The sequence below is a fragment of the Coloeus monedula genome, assembly GCF_965178545.1.
Source record: "Coloeus monedula genome assembly, chromosome: 3".
Lineage (NCBI taxonomy): Eukaryota > Metazoa > Chordata > Aves > Passeriformes > Corvidae > Coloeus > Coloeus monedula.
In genome coordinates this window covers 31358810-31379369 of record NC_138783.1, presented here as the reverse complement: position 1 = coordinate 31379369, position 20560 = coordinate 31358810, and the positions used below count along the sequence as shown (strand labels likewise).

General features: G+C 44.6%; 1 protein-coding gene across 1 annotated transcript in view; it reads left to right on the top strand.

The window, feature by feature from the left end:
- Window positions 1-739: 739 nt before the first annotated feature.
- Window positions 740-20560, top strand: part of PAK1 (p21 (RAC1) activated kinase 1) — a gene marked incomplete at its 3' end in the record, with an annotated part of 69589 nt that continues 49768 nt past the window's right edge. The window contains exon 1 of the mRNA XM_082277688.1: window positions 740-787. The remainder of the gene's footprint in view (window positions 788-20560) is intronic.

The window sequence follows — 20560 nt, the reverse complement described above, 5'->3', positions numbered from 1 at the left end:
CTCCTGTTAACTAGGGTGACAAGTTTCCAGCGAGCTTTGGATCACGGGGAGAGGGAACACCCGGATCCCGGCAATATAAGGTACAGACGCCTCGGCTTGTGCAACACAGAAGCAGGGCAGAGCCCATTTTATTCTTGCCTTTTTTGGATCTGCACGCACACGGTCCTCAGCACAATGGAGCCGGCTCCGCGATAGCGCAGCGCGATACGAGCAGCAGGAATAAAGTCACTGCAGCGCTGCTCGCCAAGGGTGCAGCTGCCGGCAATCCACTCCCCGCGTGGCAGCTCCGCTGATGGCGTGATCACCAAAGACTTCTACGTCCCAGGCAGGCCAGCGCCGCTCCCGCCCTCTGCCCTGCGGAGCTACGGGGCTCCGGGAGCCGCCTGCAGCCGCAGCACGGCCCGAGCACTGCCCGCGGCTGCCCGAGGCAGCGCCGAGGCGCACCGCGCTCCGGGGTCCCGATCTGCTGCGCCGGGAAGGTACCACCCCCCTCCCAAAAAAACTTTCCACCGCGGGCCACTCGGCTGCGATGCCGCGCCCCGGCGGCCGCCGAGCGAAGCGGGAAGGACCTGCCCTCTCTGTCCCCGCTCCCTTCCCCGCCCCGGCGGGCCCGGCTGCCCACCTTGGCGGCAGGGGGGCTGCGGGGCGGGCCCCCCGGAGCCAATAGCCGCGGCAAGGCGGGCAGGGTGCGGGGGGCGGCGCCGGGCCGACAATAGGGGCGGTGTGGGCAGCGGGGCCGGGCGGGGAGCCGGGGGAGAGCCGGGCAGCACCTTGCGGCGGGCGGAAGGTGAGTCCCGGCGCGCCGGGGAAGGGGATTTCCTCGCGTGTTTTGTAACCGGGAAGTTTGCGCAGGGGCTGAGCGGACGGGTTCGTTCTTCTTCAGCCTCCCTCTTCCCCCCTTCTCTTTAAATTTTCTTTTAGAAGGAGGTACTGAGCCTGCCTTCCTCCTCCTGTCTCCCCGGCTCATTCATTTCACAAAGGGAGTTGTTCTCAGCCCCCGGGCTTTGCGAGCGGGGAGCCCTTCGGGGCCGCAAGCTTGAGGTCCCGGCGCAGAGGTTGGGGTGGAATCGGGGCTCAGCCCACAGTTTCTGCCAAGCACCCTCTCCTGGCTTCGGCTGGAGGGGCGGGCGCTTTGGGCAAACACAAAGAATTGAGGAGCTGGACCCATGCTGCTTGATGGGGTGATGAAGCCTCGGGCTTTGTGTGGTTGGTGAAGGAGGGATGAAGAGGTGGGAGCTTGTCTTTTAACCCCTCCGCCCGCGTGTGTCTACGAAACCGTGGCTTTTCGCTAGTAAAGTACTTAAAAGCAAAGCTGAACTTTGGGATCGTGTCATAATTCAGACTGGAGGAGACGTCAGGTGGTCTGTAATCCAGCCTCCTTCAAAGCAGGGACTTCTGCCTGGGGAGTGGGTAACAGTGCAGGGACATGGGAGATGGGTGGCACCTCTGGGTGCTCTTGAATGCTCCTGGGAGCCCGAAGGAGGAGGCAGCACCAGCAGGACGAGTCTTCAGAGGCAGTAGCGCTTCTGTCTTCTGCTATGCATGGAAATGCCCCAATCCACAGCTCTCCCGTGCCTGCAATCCCTGGTCTTGCTGCTTTTGTTATCCAGAGGGCTTAAAATTCATGATGTTGGGAGTAGCTGGCTCCATCCGTATGTGTGTCACGGTGCATCTGCTCCTGCTGAGCATTACTTGATCCTTATTCCGACATTGCCTCCAGGAGTTTTTTCTTCAGGAGCAAGATTTATAAATAGGTGTCAAAACCTGGCTCTTTGCTAGGGACTGGCTGTAAGGCGTGTACTTTATGTGGTAATTATGTGTGAGATATGTTTATATATGTGCGTGTGTGTAAGAACAACCATAAAAGCAGTTCAGTTAGCCAAGCTTTCCATTTTCAAAGTGAAAGCAGGTATTGTGGCTGGGTGAAATGGCTGTGTCGGGCACAGACGGAAGAATGTTTGTTTTCTTTGCTCACAATTACTCTTTGCACTGTGGCTCACGGATGCCTTTCACTGAACCACCTCCCCCTTCTCCATACCTGGAGTTTCCTGGTGCTGCACACATTGCCTGGCCAAGCAGGGAGCATCTTCCTGTCTGCTGCTCCAGTATCTCTTAGTGCGGGTGTGCTGATCTTGCTCTCAGCTTTATAGGGCAAGGCTGGAAAAACTCCTCCTTGTGGAACAGTTTGTGTGTGTGTGTGTCCACTGGATGCTTGGAGATTGCTTTTCCCCGTGCATTTTTTTGTGGGTAACTCAGAGTAGTGGAGCTCATCTCTGCACAGAGAACAGAAGGTATGGTGGGAATTTAAATATGTCTAAACACCGATTCTATTTAACTCTGTATTGTCTGTCTTGTGGCACAGAACAGAACTTGTTCTCAGCTGTGCTGTAGAACAAAGCTGGAGTCTAAGACTGGGCAATAAACTGCCAGGTGATTTTTTAGCCTTCTTTGAGTTCTGTGGGGAAGGACCCGCATCTTTAAATAGGATGATATAACTACTATTCTTTGATTTGGAAATGAAAGCCAAAAATAAACTTGAAGAGGAAAAGGCTCTTATAGCATGACAGCAAGAATGCTTTTACTGGTTTTTTTGGGGGAATACTCTGTTCTCTGGATGTTGCTCAGAAAAAAAAGAATAGGGAAAAGTGAGGGTTTTAGTTCATGCTTTTCTGGGCATCGTGGGGATATTAAAAGAAATATGTGACAAGTCCAATATAACTGCCACAAGTGAAGATGTATTGCTTGTTTATTGTGTTTCTGACTGCCTTGCTTGCACTGGATTGAAAACTGATGCTAGCTCTCTTTGCTTGAGAGGTCAAAGAACTGTTTTATTATCCTTTTCCAGGTCTGTGAAGGGAGACCTTTTCTTTCAGCTTAGGTTCCAGTGCATGAATTTCACCTAGTTTGCTAACTAGTGTTTTGTCTTTTTATAAATGTAAGTGAGCTTGCAGTATGGCTTCTTTCCTTCTTTTTCTCTTTTGTGCACCTGTCTCACTTCCTCAGTGTGGGAAGTTTTGTAATTTCAAAAGCTTGTTGCTATGGTCCAATTTCCTTATATGCTTAAGAGTGTAGAGAACAACCTAGGGCTGAAATAAACTTTTCTCAGTTGAAAAATACAGAAATGATCCAGAGCTCCACCCTCAAATTGTTCTGGTTTTACAGTTCATCCTCATCAACAGCAGATAACAGAAGCAAATAGACTTCATAAAGGAACTGACAGTCTTGGTGAGGATGTGTAAGACACAGACTGAAACCAGACAAAATAAGTCATATTTCTTAAAAGCATAGTCAGCCATTAGCCCTCTGACAGGTACAAGAATGCCTACTGTTGGCTTTTTACCTCTATGGGAAGGCAAAATAATACTGTGTGCCAGAATTTTATTGTGTCAAAGAGTGTTTTTCTATACTTGGCAATGAGCTGAACTAATTTTCTCAGCCTGATGCCTTGGCTTGTATACAAACTGGGGACAATGTAGGCATGTTCTGCTTGATGCTGAGGGCTTGCTCTTATGGAGAAAATAGTCCAGTGCACTCTTCTTATGCAGTTGTACAGCTCTCACCTGGGAGGAGCTGCTTTCCACCCCTGTTCTCAGAGATGGGAATGGCTGGGTCCATTCCCCTTGGTGGTGGCAGAACTGGGACTGTCAGCCCTCCCACTGATGTGGCAGAGAAGTCACAGTGATCAGTTCTGCCCATCTGAGGTTAAGGCATATGATGGTCTTTGGGAATGAGTGGGTTAAAAGTACCTGATGCTGCTTGTACTAATCAGGTTTTTACGCAAACTGAAGTTCAACTTTGAAATTCCTGCACTTGGGTGCAGCTGTGCACAGCATGTGCAGATGTGGATGTTGTGGCTCTGAGGGGTAGCGCTCAGTGCGTCAGTGGTGATGACTGCTGCTGGCTTTGTGCAAGAAAGGGAGCTGACTTTTGTCCCATCCCACCTCAGGCACATCCTCAGAGCTGTGGATGTCTTTGGGTCCTTCAATGGTCTGTCTTCTTTCTGGTACATGACAGTGGGGTGCATGTCACAATTTCAGGACCCTTCCTGGGATCCATTTGATGGAAACATGGATGCTCCGAGCTCAAAACATGGTTGCTCTGAGCTGAACATGTCTCCTTAGGCTCCCAGTATGATCTGCAGAGAGGGAAAGGCCCTTTTAGGATGTGCCTTGTATCATCCTCCTGTAGGTGTTTTTAAAATAGGTCAGAGAGTTGCACTCTAAAAATGCTGATTCCTCTTGTAGTCTCCTTGGTCTCCTCTGTCTCCCATGTGTTGTGTTGTATATTGGAGCAGCTGAGAGCAGTTTCACCTGTTCCTCTCACTGTGGGGATGCAGGCAGGCAGCATTGCTAACAAATTCATCAGCAAAAGTGCTGTGGTAGCGTGGCTTTTGCCCTTTCTCTTCATTTTAGCACTTTTTTGTTGGGATGGAGGAAGAGGAAACAACAAAAAAAAGCCATCTGAGAAGTGGATTTCCAGGGGAATTAGAAGAAAAAGTCCAAGTATTCAGTTCTGGTTTGTGTACTAATACACTGTTTCAGCCTGGCAATCCAAGTGTTCTGGCTTCCTTTCATACACTATCAATCTCTTGTGTGTAGTCTGAGATGCAGGTTAAACAATAACTTCCCCTCCTTTTCTTTCCTTCTTGCAATCTGTACTCTTTGGACCTGCCATATAGCTAGTTTGTTTTACTCTTAAGCTGGTATATCTGCCTTCAAGCCATTCTGTTTCTTACTTCCCGTCAAAAGTCAGAAGTGATGCTGAATCAGGCAACCTTGTATCATCTTAGGTTTAAAATAAGGAAGAGAAAAAAGGTTACTGGTGTAGAAAAAATAAAGTCCTAATTTGTGAAAATTGGGCCAAATCATATGACTGCAGAAGTAGTAAGCAAATGTACTTTCTGGAAAGAAATAATTTCTACCAAAGTAGCCCTCTGTGATCCCAAATACCCTGTGAGAGACAGTGCACAAAATATGTTGTGACTGCCTTGAAGCATACGACATCTAGGTGCAAACAGTTCTTTGATCTAGGTGGGCCTTTAGCTGTGGGACTGTGAGGAAGTCAGGTGACGAGTATGTGCTGCATCCAGGTGGGACATAAAGACTTGTGTCATGCCTTTTTTTTTTCTTCCTCTTTTTCCATAAAGTCTGTCCACCTGTAATCTAAAAGGAAAACAGGGGAGGAAAATAATTGCTATTCGTCTTGTGTGTGTTTTGGGAATGGAGGAGTCATCCAAGTTTACCTTAAGGCTTTGTCTCCTGCCCTTGTGAGCTTGATGTGTGTAGTTACAGTGTCTGTCCATGGTTTACAGCTGATGGCATTTGATGACTTTCCAGATGGCAGCAGAGAGAAGGAAATCAAATACAGAAGGTTAGGACACAGTTTGACAGACTGGCTTGCTGAGGTCACAGCACCACTTTGAGTTACTTTCTCTAAGTATCAGTAGGGCTTTGAACTATCACCTTTCTTAATGACTGTAGTGGCACACAAGTATTTTAGATGATGCTTCCCTTACGAGGCAAAGCCCATTTCTCAGGGCTGATGTTCTATTCATGAAGTAAGAGCTGGAGCGAGAAATATTTTTATTTGAACCAGTGGCTTGCATCATGTGGGTTTTTTCCTCTTTTGAACACAGTGTAATGCAAAATACCTTTTCACCTATTTAGCATAAAGAAATTGCAAGATAGATTATTATTTGTACCTACATATTCCCAAATGCACATTCTCTGCTGATCTTAAAATAAGAGTGGCTTGGCCTCTTAACCCAGACTCTTCTGTGGAAAGAGTAGAGAAGTGATTACTTTTGTAAAACTTGTATTTAATTTCCCCAGCTATCTGTAAGTAAATGTTATGCAGTTTTGCCAACAAGTTGAACTTGGAGGCTTTGTGCCAGAATGATTCTACTATTTGCCTTTAGTAGGTATTTCAAGGATACCTTATTTCAATCATGCTTTGAGAGGCTAGAAGTCACAGCTGAGTGTGGAGTTCATGCACTTCCAGAGTTCAGACTTGTTTGGTGTGAAGGAAAAGCTGATTTCCTTCAGCAGCAGAAGGGAGAGATATTCCAACCCCTCTTTCCCAATTCTCTATATACTACTGAAGCTGTTGGATTCATCCAACTCAAGGCCCTGTGCTCACCTCTGTGTGAGGTGTTTGAGGCTGTTATGGAGCTCTCTAATGCCAGCATGTTTTGGGGTAGAGGAGAAAAAAAATGAGGCCAGGCTCATAATATATCCTCTGCTTTTCTTGCTCATTAAACTGGTCACCTGAGCCTGAACTCCCGTGTCCCTTCACAATAGAAGGTAGATTTGTCAGGTAACAGCTGCAAAGACCAGGGCGGGCATGGCACAAAGAGGGATTAGCAACAAACAGACATATCAGGATTCGCAATGCAATATTGATTAACTCATTAAAATTAATAAGACACTCAATTATGAAAGTCCCATTACATTTTGCAGTTCTTCTGGAAATAGAACAATTTATATGTCCTTATCCTTTCAGGAATACCTCACACAAGACAAATTTTAATGTCATTTTTGTCTGCAAACCACAGAATGTGTTAACTTTGAATAGAGCCCAAGTTTGTCAGTGTTTTATCCAGTAAAACACTGGTTTTGATAGGGCACTGTTTTTAATAGACTGGAAGATGTAGTCCTAGTATTATGTACTAAAAAGTTTCTTTCACAGAGAGTAATCTAAATTAGTGTATAATTGGACTAATGTTGTTTTAGGTAGGGTCAAAAATTAAATGGCAGATATTCACATACTGACCAATTTTAGCAAATCAGAGAAATGTGTTTCAAAGTACAGCACACAGAGGGGAAACCCTTTGATTCAAGCTCAGGAACTCAAGGAACAAGTATGTGAAAGGACATGTTGTTCCTAAAAGGGAAAGGAGTCAATTTTTTCCCAGTCATTCAGAAATATGTATATGGCCTCCACAGTACATAAATGCAATTTTTCAGGCTACAGATCTAATTACCTTATGAACTTTAATGACTTAGAACTGGATTTCCAATGTGAATTTCTATGCTTTACTAAGGTGTTGGTTTTTTTTTGTTTGTTTGTTTGGTTTTTTTTGTTCTTTGTTGTTGGTTTTTTTTTTTTTTTTTTGGTTGGGTTTTTTTGAATAATATCTTTAATAAAGGCTATGCTTGAGAGGGTTTGAGCCACCTGACTCATGGCAATTCTTGCTGAAATGAGAAATTACTTTAGGAATACTCAGTTTCCATGCAAGAGAGAGGCTGGAGGAAGATAAAGCCATAAACCTAAGATCCTGGAATGTTTGTTAAGTGGATGGCACTTCTTATGAATGTGGTCACTGGTATTTCTTTTTTCCACAGAAGTTTGATTGAATTTTTTTGCCACATTGCCCAGGAGAGCTAACTTTCCTGTTTAACCACAAGCTGATAGTTCACATCCCTGTTTTGGCCTGCCATTGTGCTCATCTTTAGTCCCACTTTGGAATAAGCTGTGTGTTCAATTTCGGTGTTGCTTCTCTGGCTCATGATCATGGCAGATCACAGGTGGCAACGAAAAAGCTTTGGGAGCTGAGCTCAAAGGAGAGGCCCAGAAACGAAATGGTGATAACACCACATAGCCCTTCATCAAAACCATCCATTTTCTGATAATCAAAGTCATTGGTAAGGTTCTTTGGTAAAATGTATGCACATTGTGGGTGTGTGTTAAGGTGTTTGATGCTTTCTGTTAAGCTCCAAGATTCTGGAGATGTGAAAGCTATGCAAAAATATGTGTCATATAAAAGAGACTTCTCCCACTCCTATCTGTAGAGAGAAATGACAGAATTTGATCCAAATGTGCCTTGAAGACTTAAATAAAGAGATTTAAGCACACAGAGACTTTGGTTTGAGTCTCCAGTTCCTAATTTTTTGTGAGGAAGTGACAGTATCTACTACCTCTTAACAGTGAGTTACTAGCATTGTAACTTAATTCTCCAAAATCACTGAAGTCTTCACTGAGTAGCCTTACAGAAAGCCAGAGAAGTTGCAAGGGAAGGAAGGAGAGGAAGCTGCAGCACCAGCAATGAGTATTGTCTCACAGTTATCTTAATCCAATATAAAAATCCACATTTTAATTTCTGGCTCATCAAATTTCTTATTGTTGCATCAGCCTATATGCCTTGGTAATAAGGTGTCTGGGAAAAATTACAGTCTCTTACATTTGTGTGCTATAAATTCTTCTGTGCAATTTTGACTCCCTTGGTAGCAGAGAGAATGAGTAAAAAAGCTGTACCTTATTCACAGAAATCAGCAGGAGTCTCATCCACTACCAGGCCACTGCCAAAAGACTATGAAGAAGTGAGACTGGAAGTACTTTTCCAGGCCTGCTTTAATTCCTTTGCATATGTTCCTAAACCAGATTTTAAAGAGAATGAATAAAATTAAACTGACATTTTATCTGGAGCTGTAACCTCCAGTGTCAGACTAGTGTCTCTCTTGCCATTTCTGGGAGCCCTGACAACAATACTGAACCTAACTTGCAGTGTGTATGGGGGAACTAACTTTTGTATTCTTCCTGTTTGGGTTCTTTTCCCTGCTTCCATTCCTTGATCATATCTCTTAGAGCTTTATTTGTTGGTTTTCCTTTTGCCTTTCTACAGAACCCTTGTTCATCTCCTGCCTATCTTTACTTTCCCCAGCCACTCCTAAGACTGATGAGAAACAGATTCCCCATACTTCTGTGATCCTGAAGATACTGGGCAAGCACAGATGAGCAGCAGGGAGGTAAAATATTTTGTCCTCCACCCCAGTAAGAAGCATCTTCTTCAGGGCTTGGGAGGGGGTGAAGACTGGATAGGGAAAGAAACCCATTATCTTCCTCTATCAAGCAGGTAGTTTTGGTGATGAGATGTCTGGAAATACTTGAATCTGTAGATTTCATTAGAAAGGCTGAGGAGGTAAGGGTAGGGCTGGGAATGACAAAAGCAGGACTTGTTTCAAGAAGAGAAAGCAAACAACTCAAGATTCCTTCAGGGCTCTACTGCAAGACTGAAAGTACGCAACAGTGTATTTCTCTGTGTAGGCTGTCTTTAAATGGAGGCAGACGGTCACAGGCAGTGTTTGGATTCCAGGTTCAATAAAGGCACATCCTTCAGTTAGAGGAGGCAAAACAGTGTCACTTGTTAGAATTCAAAATCCCTCTCTAAATGCCTCAGTGACTTGTCATCAAGTGACTCACTGCACTGTCATAGTAGGGCTTCTGGCTTTCACATCAAAGCTATACTTGCTGAAACAGTGTCCTGCCAGCTCATATTAACAGTCCCCCCTCCCTAACTTGTTTCCAACTTACTCACGGCAAAGAGGGGATTTGGGGGTGTCAGGGCAGGAGAAGGCTGCAAGGGCAGATCAGAAATCTCACAACCTTGTAGACTTCAGAGTGCCAGGTTTTCATTTGTTTTGAGTGTCTCTGAAACAAGTCCTTGAGCTGCAAAAGAAGAATGTTCAGAAGTGATGAGCTGTAAAAAATGGTAAGAATTTAGTCATTTACTTTGTCCAACCAACAGTGTCTTTTCTTGCAGGCAATGGCTTCTTTTAAAGTTATTTGCTGCTTTAGAAAAATGCTAATGTTGAAATGATCTCAGCTTGATTTCCTTTATCTCCTGCAGTTCATTAGATGATCATCAGGATCTTTTCTTTCTTTTTTTTTCTTTTTTTTTTTTGGTTTAAATCACATAATCAATTTTATTCTAGGTGACCTTTGTTTTTTTAAGAGCCAATTCTTTCTAACACTAGATGTATCCTGCAGGAGCCCTTCCTGCCTTCTGATCCAATACTTATTCATCCTGGGACCTAGTCCAAATGCCACCAACAGTGTTTGTGTGGGCTTTTTTTATTTCAAAAACATTTTATCATGTGCTGACATTACATGTGTAAATGTGCAGTTTAGGATGTAATGGTTATGGAGATGAAAAGAATCTCACCTGAGCAGCAAGTGGCTTTCTGCTTTTTACATCATACCTGCTTTAAATTTAGTACTACAGTGGATGCTTTGTGTTTCTGATGATGTTGCTCTTTGAATCCCACCCTATTATTTTGGCTCAGTATGGAGGAGCAGTGACTTCAACAAGGTGATCTCATCCAATGTGTGATGTAGCTGTTTTTGTTTTTGAAGGCATGAGATTCTGTTCCATCTGCACTTCCTGTAGCTATAGGTAAACCATCTGAAATCCAAGATGATGAGCATGCCTGCTGTCTGTGCTCTCTCTCCCTTCTCATGAATTCATGTGCTTCCCTTCTGTGGTGCGGCTCTTGTGAGCGTTGTTTTTCTTTTCACTGGGGTGTGAATGAGGTGAGCAGGGAAAGGGTTCTCTATGAAGCATAACCTGTGCTAGTTACAGCATAAAAACTCTGTGAGGGCTCTAAATTCCTAATGAACTAACTACAAATTTTGGAGGAGAGTCTGTGGTTGACTTAACTTTCTTCTTGACTAGCATATGAGAAGCTCGTGTTTTGCTTTTTTTTCTCAAAACTAGCTTGCACTCCCCTCCTCCCCCAAACTATAAAGCAAGGATGTGGCCCTTGGCTGCTGTTTTCCTTTTGATGTGGTCAACTCAAAATTAACATTAAAAGCGTAATTCTGAACTTGCATTTTCTTGAAGACTGAGTGCATGATGAAAGGACAGGAGAGATCTCTCTCCACCTGCTGGGCGTGTGCTCTTCGCTTGAGTTTCTTAGGAGCTGAGCTCGGAGGATGAAGCTTGACACAGCTGAGCTCATCGTGGCACACAGCCATCCAAAGGCAAGGGTGCCTTTCCCTTTCAGCACTTGGCTGTGAGCTGACCTGGCAGGAAACTTTGCAAAGCAGTATGAGTGACTGTAGCTGTGGTGTAGTATTAAAGATCACGGAGCTGCCTGCAGGTCTGAAAGCTGGAAGTAAGGTCTGTAAGACATATGGTGAGATTTAGTGTCTCCTCAGAACTGACGCTCAAGTAAGTGCCTTTTTACTCTGTCATTGTGGTACCTGCTGTATACAGCTTTTTATTTTGCTTATTTTGTACTTATATCCCTCTCTCCCCAAGCTCTCTCAACCTCTAGCACCTGCCCAGTCAGCTCCTGTGGGACCTGCTTATGCTGCAGATCTGAAAGTCCTCAGTGCAGAATGGATTTTATAGAATCACAGAATGGCTTGGGTTGGAATGACCTTAAAGATCATCTAGTTTCAACCCCCCTGCCATGGGTAAGGAACCTTCTACTAGACCAGGTTACTCAAAACCCCATCCAGCCTGACCTTGAATGCTTCCAGGGATTGGGGCATCCACAGCTTCTCTTGGCAACCTCTGCCAGTGCCTCACCACTTTTATAGTAAAGAATTTCTTCCTAATATCAAACCTAAACCTACCCTCCTTCAGCTGAAGACCGCCCCCCCCTTGCCCTGTCACTCCATGCCCTTGTCAAAAGTTCCCCTCCAACCTTTTTGTAGCCTCCTTTAGGTACTAGAAGGGGCTCTAAGGTGTCCCTGGAGCTTTCTCTTCTCCAGGCTGAACAGCCCCAACTTTCTCAGCCTTTTGATTTTGACTCTTCTCTAACTGGTTCTCTGTCTTTAGTAAATGTATTTGGGAGAGAGACCCTGACAAAAAAAATCACAACTGGATCATGTATTTCTCCCCATCCCATTGTTCTGTTGCCCTGAATTGTGTTTTGAGTCCCTGTAGAGGAATAATGCTTGTAATCCCTGCCATGCTGTAGGGAGTTCCCGTGCATTGCCTAGTGGGTTCATTTGTTAGTGTAGCAGAGCACTTTTGGGATTTTCCCATCACCAGCCTGTATAATGTCTTGTGTCAAGTGTTACATGTATTCTTGAGAAATTTTTCAGAATTGAAAGAATGATTATAAGCTGGATCCAAACTTCTTGCTGGTGTCCAGCTGGAAATATATTTTTACTCCAAGACAGAATTACGTTGTTAATGCTGCTGCCAGTCACACAAAATTAAATAATCCTACTGTTTTGCTGTTCCTCTTCTACCTTGCAGTCCTCCACTTCATAGCCACAGTGCTATAGTGTAGGAGTTGTACAAATGTTTGATGGCTTTTTCATGGAGGTGCTGTGATGCCTTGCCACCTTCCACCTAAACACTGCCAGTAAAGGCTCCTGGTGAGCATAAAACACAACTATGCTGGAGAATAATATGCCTAGTTCTGTCATATAGGTGTAAAGGGCAAACAGAGAAGCAGCAGGCACAGGAGGAGTAGGAAAACACATTTCTGATATAGCATAATGTAATTTTATGTCTGAATACCCTGCAATATGTATAGAAAAACTTCAGCAACATCTGTGCCTCAGAATTCATAGCCAAGATGAAAACAAAGCTTTCATCTGGCAGGAGCTGTGCAGTAGGTATTTGGTAAGATCTGCCTGGCATGAAAGAACAAAAATCAAAAGTTGTGGAGGGTTTTTTCTTTCCTTTTTTTTTTTTTTCTTTTACTCTTCTTTTTTCCCCCTTCCTCTTTTTATTTTCCTTTTTTTCTTTTTCTTCTCCCTAACCAGGAGACATAACTCTCTCTGTAGCCTGTGTGTTTCAGTGGGAACATTCAGGGGCTGTCTTAGCAGCACTTGAGAGCCTAACCTTGAGATCAAAAGTAGTGTTTCATGTGGTTACGTACTAAAAGATGTGGGTAGGCATCTAGTGGGAATCCAGAAAGCGCGTGGGCGCTTGATTCCCTCGGAAACTGTTGGGATTTGGCACCTAAACTGGCAAAGTATTTAAACAAACTCTTAAATATCTTTCTGAAAACTGAGTCTGATGTTGCTAATCAGTGTGAAGGGTGGGGGGATTTTTTTATTGTGATGTAATGGTGCCTTTGATCTTTGTTACTTTCTAGTAGATAAACAGAAGGAAGTTGAAGGAAAGCAACAGAAGTGACTTTGGGGTTGGAGGGATTGACGCAAGAGGAAGATAAAAGCTATATACTTGTGTAGTTTTTATAAAATAAGTAGGAGGGCAGGACTGCTATGGGCTTCTGAAAGGTATAAATGCCAAGGAATGGAGGGTGTGGAAGAAGGAAACTGTCTGAGTCTCTACTCTGCAAGTGCCTGTGCAGGCAGGTAGCTTCACACACAGCCTCATCCAAAAGGACCATTTTCATTGAACCTTGTGAGTGTTACAGGGACGCGCTGGTGAGGAACAGAAACACTTTTTGTGGCAGCAAGAAAGGTACCTGCTTTAGTACTTCAGTCAGGGTAAACCACTAAAATCTGCAGCTGCTTGCACCTCAGATTGGCTGGCATCTATAAATGTCATCACATCACACAAAGGCTACTTTCCATTTGTGCTGGCCTTCCTGGACATGAGCTTTAGAAAACTCCACTTTAGGCCTCGACAGCTCCTGTCCCAGACTTGGATTGTGAGGGCTTGGATCTCCACCCTGCCTTACAGCTGGCTGCCATGGTGACACAGTTAATCTCACTGATCTCTCGTGGTATCTGAAACTTTCACCAGGAGAGAAAAGCGGGGTGACAGCTGCTCCAGGGCACAGGTTGGTAGGAGGGGGACAGCAGGTAGATAAAACAGTCTGTCTTGGGACTGCTCTCCTGAGATGTTAGCACGTCACTTATTATAGCCACTAGGACATAAACATTATGTATGTGAGGATATAATCCAATAAGGTTTGGGTATCCTGGGGAGTGCTTGATGTTAAAGGTGTATAAAAGCTACTTGAAGATGATAAAGCATTAGCAGAGAATATCAAGTCTTAACTGCTGGAGGTGTTGGGGATGTTCCTGTGTCAAGTGCACTTCTTGTAGCCAATAGATCGATAAACTAATTTGAGATAATTACAAAAGGAAAAATTAGACCAAACAGATAAATGTTAATAAGTCCCCAGAGCTGGATGCCATTCCAGAGTCCTGAGGAGCTTGAATGTGAAACTGCAGAACTGCTGGCCAAGCTGTATAATTTATCACTACAGATGGCCACGGTGCCAGAGGACTGGGGAGCTGCCAGTGTGATTCCCGACTATAAAAAGGGCTCTAGAGGGGATCCTGGGAACAGCACAACAGAGAGTCATGCTACCAGGAATGGAAAGGATCTCTGAATACATAGAGAAATGTTAACTGCTGGGAAAGTCAGTTTGGCTTCTGAAAATGAAAATCCTCCTGCCCCACCCCATTAAGTTCTGTGGGGTGTCAATAAGAAAGGGTTAAAGTGGATATAATATGTTTGGATTTTCAGAAAACTTCTGTCAACATCTTAAGTTCCTGTAAGTTTGGAGGAAAGGCTTTTTTACGGTTTGAAGGCCACATGAATAATAGGAAGTAAAAAATTTGGGACAATTTCACATTTTACGATGGAGAGGGAAGCATCACTGCAGCAGCAACCAAAAAAGCCACCATCCTCATGGGGAAAGTGATGAACGACACCATTTGGCTTTGGTATAAATGCTTGATGCACCCATATCTTGTGGGTGATGTACAGTTCTGGTCTCCACATCTCTTGCAGAGTACAGTGGCATTGCAGAAAGGCAGCTGAAAGGGCAAAGAAATGGGCTACCTTCTGAGAAGAAGCTAAAGTAGTTGAGACTATTCCATATGGGAAGAAGGGAAGGAACACAGGTTTAAATCATAAAGTCAGCAGGTAAAGCTGATATGAACCATTAGCTCTCATGCTTTTACAGCCAGGGAACTTTTGGTTAAACACCATGGGCTTTGATTTTAAAACAGGTGAAAGACCATACTAGTGCAGTGGAGAATTGGTGACTGTAGCCTCAGAATAGGTAGAATTTGGTGACAGGCTTTCAGGCACTCACCTGTGCAGGGTAAATCCCACTTGTACTTTGCAAGACTCTTGCCTTTGCAAGACTCTCTGCATGACCCTTCCTTTCCCCAGGGCTCTCCTCTGCAGTTTTTCATAGGAAGGAATTATCCAGGTGGCTGGCAAGTGTTTGACACTCCCTTATGTGCACAATGAGATTTTTTTTTTTTAATTATAAGTGACTTATTCCTCATAGAAGTAATTTTTTTTAATGCTGCCTTCAGCAGGGTGTGCATGTGAACTTTATTTTAATTAAGGATGAGGAATCTGTTTTACATAACTATATCCCAGATTCTCATGAGAGAGTGAAAACAGCCCAGAGGGATTGATGAAAAGGCCAGTGAAATCGGTTGCCTCACCGATGGGAGGCCTGATTCCAATCTCTTAGGTTTTCTTTACCTGTGGGACTGACTCCAAGCTGGTTGACAGCCAGAGGAATTGAACCAATGCAGAGGCACTGCCTCCTCGCAGCTTTATTTTGCACCACTAATTTGTGGTTCTGGGCAGATACTGGGGTGGCTGTTGCAGCTCTGCCTGAGGTTGTTGTCCGTCTAGTGGGAGTGACCAAATGGGGTGTGAATCTGCTTCCAAGTCCTTTCAGCCATGTCCTGATGCTGGCTCAGGCAACTTCTGCCGCTGTGCCCATTGCCAGGGCATTGTATTGCAACACTTGGTTCACCCATCTCCTTGGAACAGGGGTGCCTGTTGTGATCAAAATGTGGTCCCCACCAGCCAGCTGAGTTGCTAATTTAATAGCAGTACTAAGGGGATTAGGTCAAGGTGGTTCTCTGAATCTTTGAGAAAGAAAACAAATGGCACTGGAAGTCACAAACAAATGCTGTTGGCTAAAATTTGTTTTATGTTGTAAAACCTGAAAGGAACACGGAGCTGATGAATAAAATATTTCTGTACCACTAAGGAGGGAAAATCCAGGCGGTGTGTGGCCTTTTGTTTGTTTTCCTGTTAAGAAAAAAGAAGTGATAAAGGTGTTAAAACACAGCTGTTGCTGGAATTGTACTGGAAGTGGAGAATACAAATAAAAGAGAACCTCTTTCACTGTGCACAAAGAGAAATATGAAAAACCACAAACTCTGTAAAGAGGCTAATGAAGTTTATGACTCAAACCTGGCTTGTTGTTAGCACCTTGTTTGTGGTGACTGAAGCAAGCATCCCTTTCAGAAAGTCTCTCATACTGGGAATAACTTTACTCCTGTTATCAGAACCTCGATGCAGTTGAAGAAGCTGAACTGCTGATAGACTGCACAGCTGAGAACTTCAGCTTGATTCCTGCTGAATGTAGTGATGGCTGGCATTTTTTTCTGATGCCAAAAGCCTAGAGAGGTTTGGCATGATGCCACTGCATGAGGACAATGTTGGTTTTGTTCTATTTCTGCTTCTGCCCCAAGAGCTGTCTCTAGAAATTTGGCTTCTCTTACCAGAATCTTACATGAATCAAAGGAGGGTTCTGATGCTCAGCTCTTAATGTTTTATTGAAGTGGCAGTTCATGCATTGATCTGAAAAGTGTTGAGGACTTAAAATTGATGGGAAGTAACTGGTAGTGCTGGGGCTTTGCAGCCCCAGGTGGGCATCTGCCACCCGTCTCCTGGGGAAGGAGGAGACAGATGAGCAAGGAGGTGGGGCCCAGAAAAGCCTGTGGGAATAGAGGTCCCTCAGCTGTTCAGCAGAGCAACATAAATGAGTGCATTTTAGAGAGAAAGGAATGTGATGGTCATGTCACAACTTGGATGTGCTTTGCTTTGGGGTGAGTTCATAGGCTGGAGCACGTTCTTTGAGTGGAGGTCAACAGATTCATCCTGGTGCGAGGTGAGGGAAGTGGGGAACAAGGTCAGTGTCAGTCTGAGGGGATGTGCTGAGGGCTTTAAGCACCTCAGAGTGCAGAAGCTGTGGAGAAATGTCTGATGGTGAAAGGTTTTTCCAGAGAAAAAGTACTGAACATTTCCTTCATCTTAACAGAACAAGAGGAAATGGCCCCAAGATATGCCAGGGAGGTTTAGATTAGATGTTAGGAACTTTTTTGTCAAATGAATATTGTAAATCATTGAAACAGACTGCGTAACGAAGTGGTGGAGTCACCATCCATGGAAGTGTTCAGAACATGTGTGGATGTGGCACTTGAGGACATGGTTTAATGGTGAACGTGGCGGTGGTGCTGGGTTGATGGTTGGACTTGATGATCTTAAAGGTCTTTTCCAACCTTAATGATTCTGTAATTTTGTGACATGAACATCCCATTCCTGGCATAGGTGGTTGGAACAAGAACACTATGAGCTGTGCCAGGAGCAGTGATCAAAATCTCTGCTTTATGCAACCTGTGCCCTATAGGGAGTAGGGTAAAGTGCTGTAATCACTTGATAGTTTAAACCAGGAGCAAATCTGTGAGGCTCACACAAGTGGAAAGGCAAAAGAGAGTGAGCAGTGCCAGTGTCTCTGATCAGGAAAGTTGCACAGAAGATGGATAAGGATGGCAAGCTGCTGCCAGTTCCTCCTGCTTTCTGAGCTGTTCCATTCTGAGTGTGGTACCAGCCCCAGCAGCTTCTGCCTGGCAGCCTGTTCCAGCAGCAGATCCCCACTCCATGCCTTGCTCCAGTGTTGCTTGCAAAATTAGCAGGGAGTTGGAGAGTTGCAGGTGCAGAACCAGAACAGGACAGAAGCCTGAAAGATGTGTTTCTTCTGTGTTGTAAACTTGTGTAACCTTTCTCAACTCACTTCAGCCATGTCCTCAGTGTATAGAAGGGTGGTAGAGCTCCTGTGCACTTTCAGGTATTCTGTATTACTTGGCAGAAGTTGTTCTTTCACCCACATTAGTAACATTTTATCACTGAGTAGTGTTTTATGCATGAATGGTTTTCTGTGCAGTGCCTTAAATTTAGAAAAATGTCCAGAAATTGTATGAGAGTCTTGTATAGGCACAGTTGGTCAAGGGGGTGGGGGAAGGGGGAGTTGTATCCTTTTCTGCAGAAACTCTTGTACATTTTTCCTTCCAAAATAATTTCAGGCTAGTTATTGATATCAAACCTTCGTTAATTCATTGTACAGTGAAACAGCAGATAGAGGGTTCTTTTGGAAGGCTGTACAGATTAGAAGATGCTTCAATACATAAACCATAAGCAAAGAAATAAGAACACCCTAAGTAATAATATGAAGTGTGATGCTTTCTGGTCCTGCTACACTGCTGCAAAGCAATGGGCGAAGTCAGATTTTGCCCACACAGCTCTCCTAAGCATCAGTACTTTGAGTTTTACTTTGCTTGCTTTGGCTTCTGAGACAGCCAGTGTCTGGAGCTGAGGCACTCCGGTACTTTGCTTAGTGTCCCCAAAAGACCTGCAAACTTAGCCAAGCTTTTGGGCTTGAAAGAGATGAGCTGCGTAGCTTGAATTGCAACTGGGTGCCTCTAGTTCTGGGAGGCTGCAATGACTGTGACCTTTTGAAATCTTGTTCAAGCTGTTTTTGTTGCACTCAGACAGGAATGTTATGTTCTTTGTTCCATCTCCTAAAAGGCAAACTTTTCTGTATAGGCCGCTTGTGGCTTTTAGACTTTGATATATATGGGTCAGGGGAGGAAGCAGGCACAGACTGTTGGATGTTTTCAAGCTGCTGAAAAAGTCCTTCTGAGTGCATGAAGTGGGTTGTAAGATCCCAGCTGAATTTTTGCAAATAACCTCTCTCTTGATTAGGAACAGGAATAAGCCCCCAAATGTGAATTGCTTCCAGTTTGTGTGCACACAAGCGAGTGGGCTGACTCTTCTCTGAGACAGACCTGTGTGGTGAAGGGTTACGTGTTTAATTCTGAACCCCTTCTCCTGGGAGGAAGCATGGAGCATCTCAGCTACCATTACTGAAATGTCATTGTTTTTCAAGCATAAAACAAGCATTGTTTTTCAAGAATAAAAATATGCATTCAGTAGTTTAAATTAAGGTTAAGGTTTGCATTGGCTCTTGGAAGGGCTCTTCTTGATGCCTATACACCTTTAGGTACATTTCTTCATAGAATCTCAAACTCGTTGAGGTTGGAAGGGAACTCCAGAGGTCATCTGGCCCAGCCTGCTGTAATCAAGCAAGGCCACCCATAGGTAGTTGCCCAGGACAGTGCCTAGACAGCGTTTGAATATCTCCAAGGATGGAGACTCCACCACCTTTCTGGCCAGCCTGTGCCAGTGCTTGGTCACCCTCACAGTAAAAAAGTTTTTCCTGGTGTTCAGAGGGGCCCTCAGTGTTTCAGTTTGTGCCCATGGCCTCTGGCCCTGGGCATCACTGACAAGAGCCTGGCTCCATCTGCTTTGCACCCTCCCCACAGGGATTTATAGACATGGATGAGATTCCCTGAGCCTGCTCTTCTCTCAGCTGAACATTCCCAGCTCTGTCAACCTTTCATTACTGAAGAGATGCTCCCCTCAGCATCTTTGTGGCCCTTTGCTGGACTCTCTGGTGTGTGTGTCTCATACAGGAAAGCCCAGAATTGTACCCAGCATTCCAGGTGTGGCCTTACCAGTGCTGAGGAGCAGGGAAGGATCATCTGCCTCGAACCTGGTGGCAATACTTGGCCTAATGGAGCCCAGGATACCATTTGCCTTCTTGGCTGCAAGGACCCACTTCTGGCTCACACTCAACTTGGTGACCACCAGGACCCCCAGGTCCTTTTCTGCCAGAGTGTTTTCCACCTACTGCCAGCATATGTAGGTGCCTGTGGCTGTTCTTCCCTGAGTGCAGCACTTTGTGTTTCTCCTTGTTGAACTTCATGAGGTACCTGTAGGCCTGCCTGTGGTTCCCTGGGTCTTCTGGAACATCAGGATTGACATTTGCTTTCCTCCAGTCTATGGGCCCTTCTGCCAGTTGCCGTGATTGATCAAACTGAGCATGGCCTTGCAATGGCCTGTGCTGGCTCCCTCGGCATTCCTGGATGCATCCCATTAGGGCCTGTGTGCTTATTTTGAATCTCTGTCTGTAGATATGAACAGAAACTTCTAGAGAAGGACTAAGGCTTGAGAATGACGCCTGTTCCTTGGTCCTCCTTTCTTCCCTTCTTTTCCTCTCTCCGTTGCCTGCTGACCTCAGTCCTCGGCTACTGCTAGAGGCTCTTTGCTTGCATGACAAGGTTGTTGTGGATTTGGCTTTACATTTAAAGCCTACAGGTAATGTGGCTTGAAAGCCAGGACACCTCTTTTGCAAAGGCTCTTGTGCTGTGTGGCGCTGCTTCTGAGCTGATTTTGTCATACACATACACAATTTGGTGTGTGTCTCCTGTGCAGTGTTTGCTGTTTATTCCTGGCTGAGGAAGGGAGTCTGTGACAAGAGCTGACTGCAACTTCAGCTCAAACTGCCTTAACTCACACTATTTACTTTGGAAATTACAGTTTCGATTGCTGCTGATAACCCAGCTGATCGTTATGTTTTACATTTAGCACTGTTTTTTTAGTTCTTTCCTTAATTACTTATGTAAATAATTTTAGAAGACTTAGCATTAATTTTGGAGGAGCTGGCGTATGGGGCTGCGAGGCTAGCAGCAGGTGCTGTAAGTAATCACTCTTCTAAATTAAGTAACACTTTCTGAGGCAGTAGGTTAATTTCTGGGTAAGCAGCCTGCATACAGATTCTTGGAATCAGATGGATCGTGACCCAGCAAGTGACTCAAGGCTTTTGTGTAGGTTTAATTGCTTGAGTTATCTCACTGAAGCCTTTCATTTTTAGAGGAAACTGGGGCTGTGCTTGAATGTCTGTTGAAACTGTGTTATCATGTTGAAATTTTTGTCACCTGGCTTTGTGCTCGTCTCTGT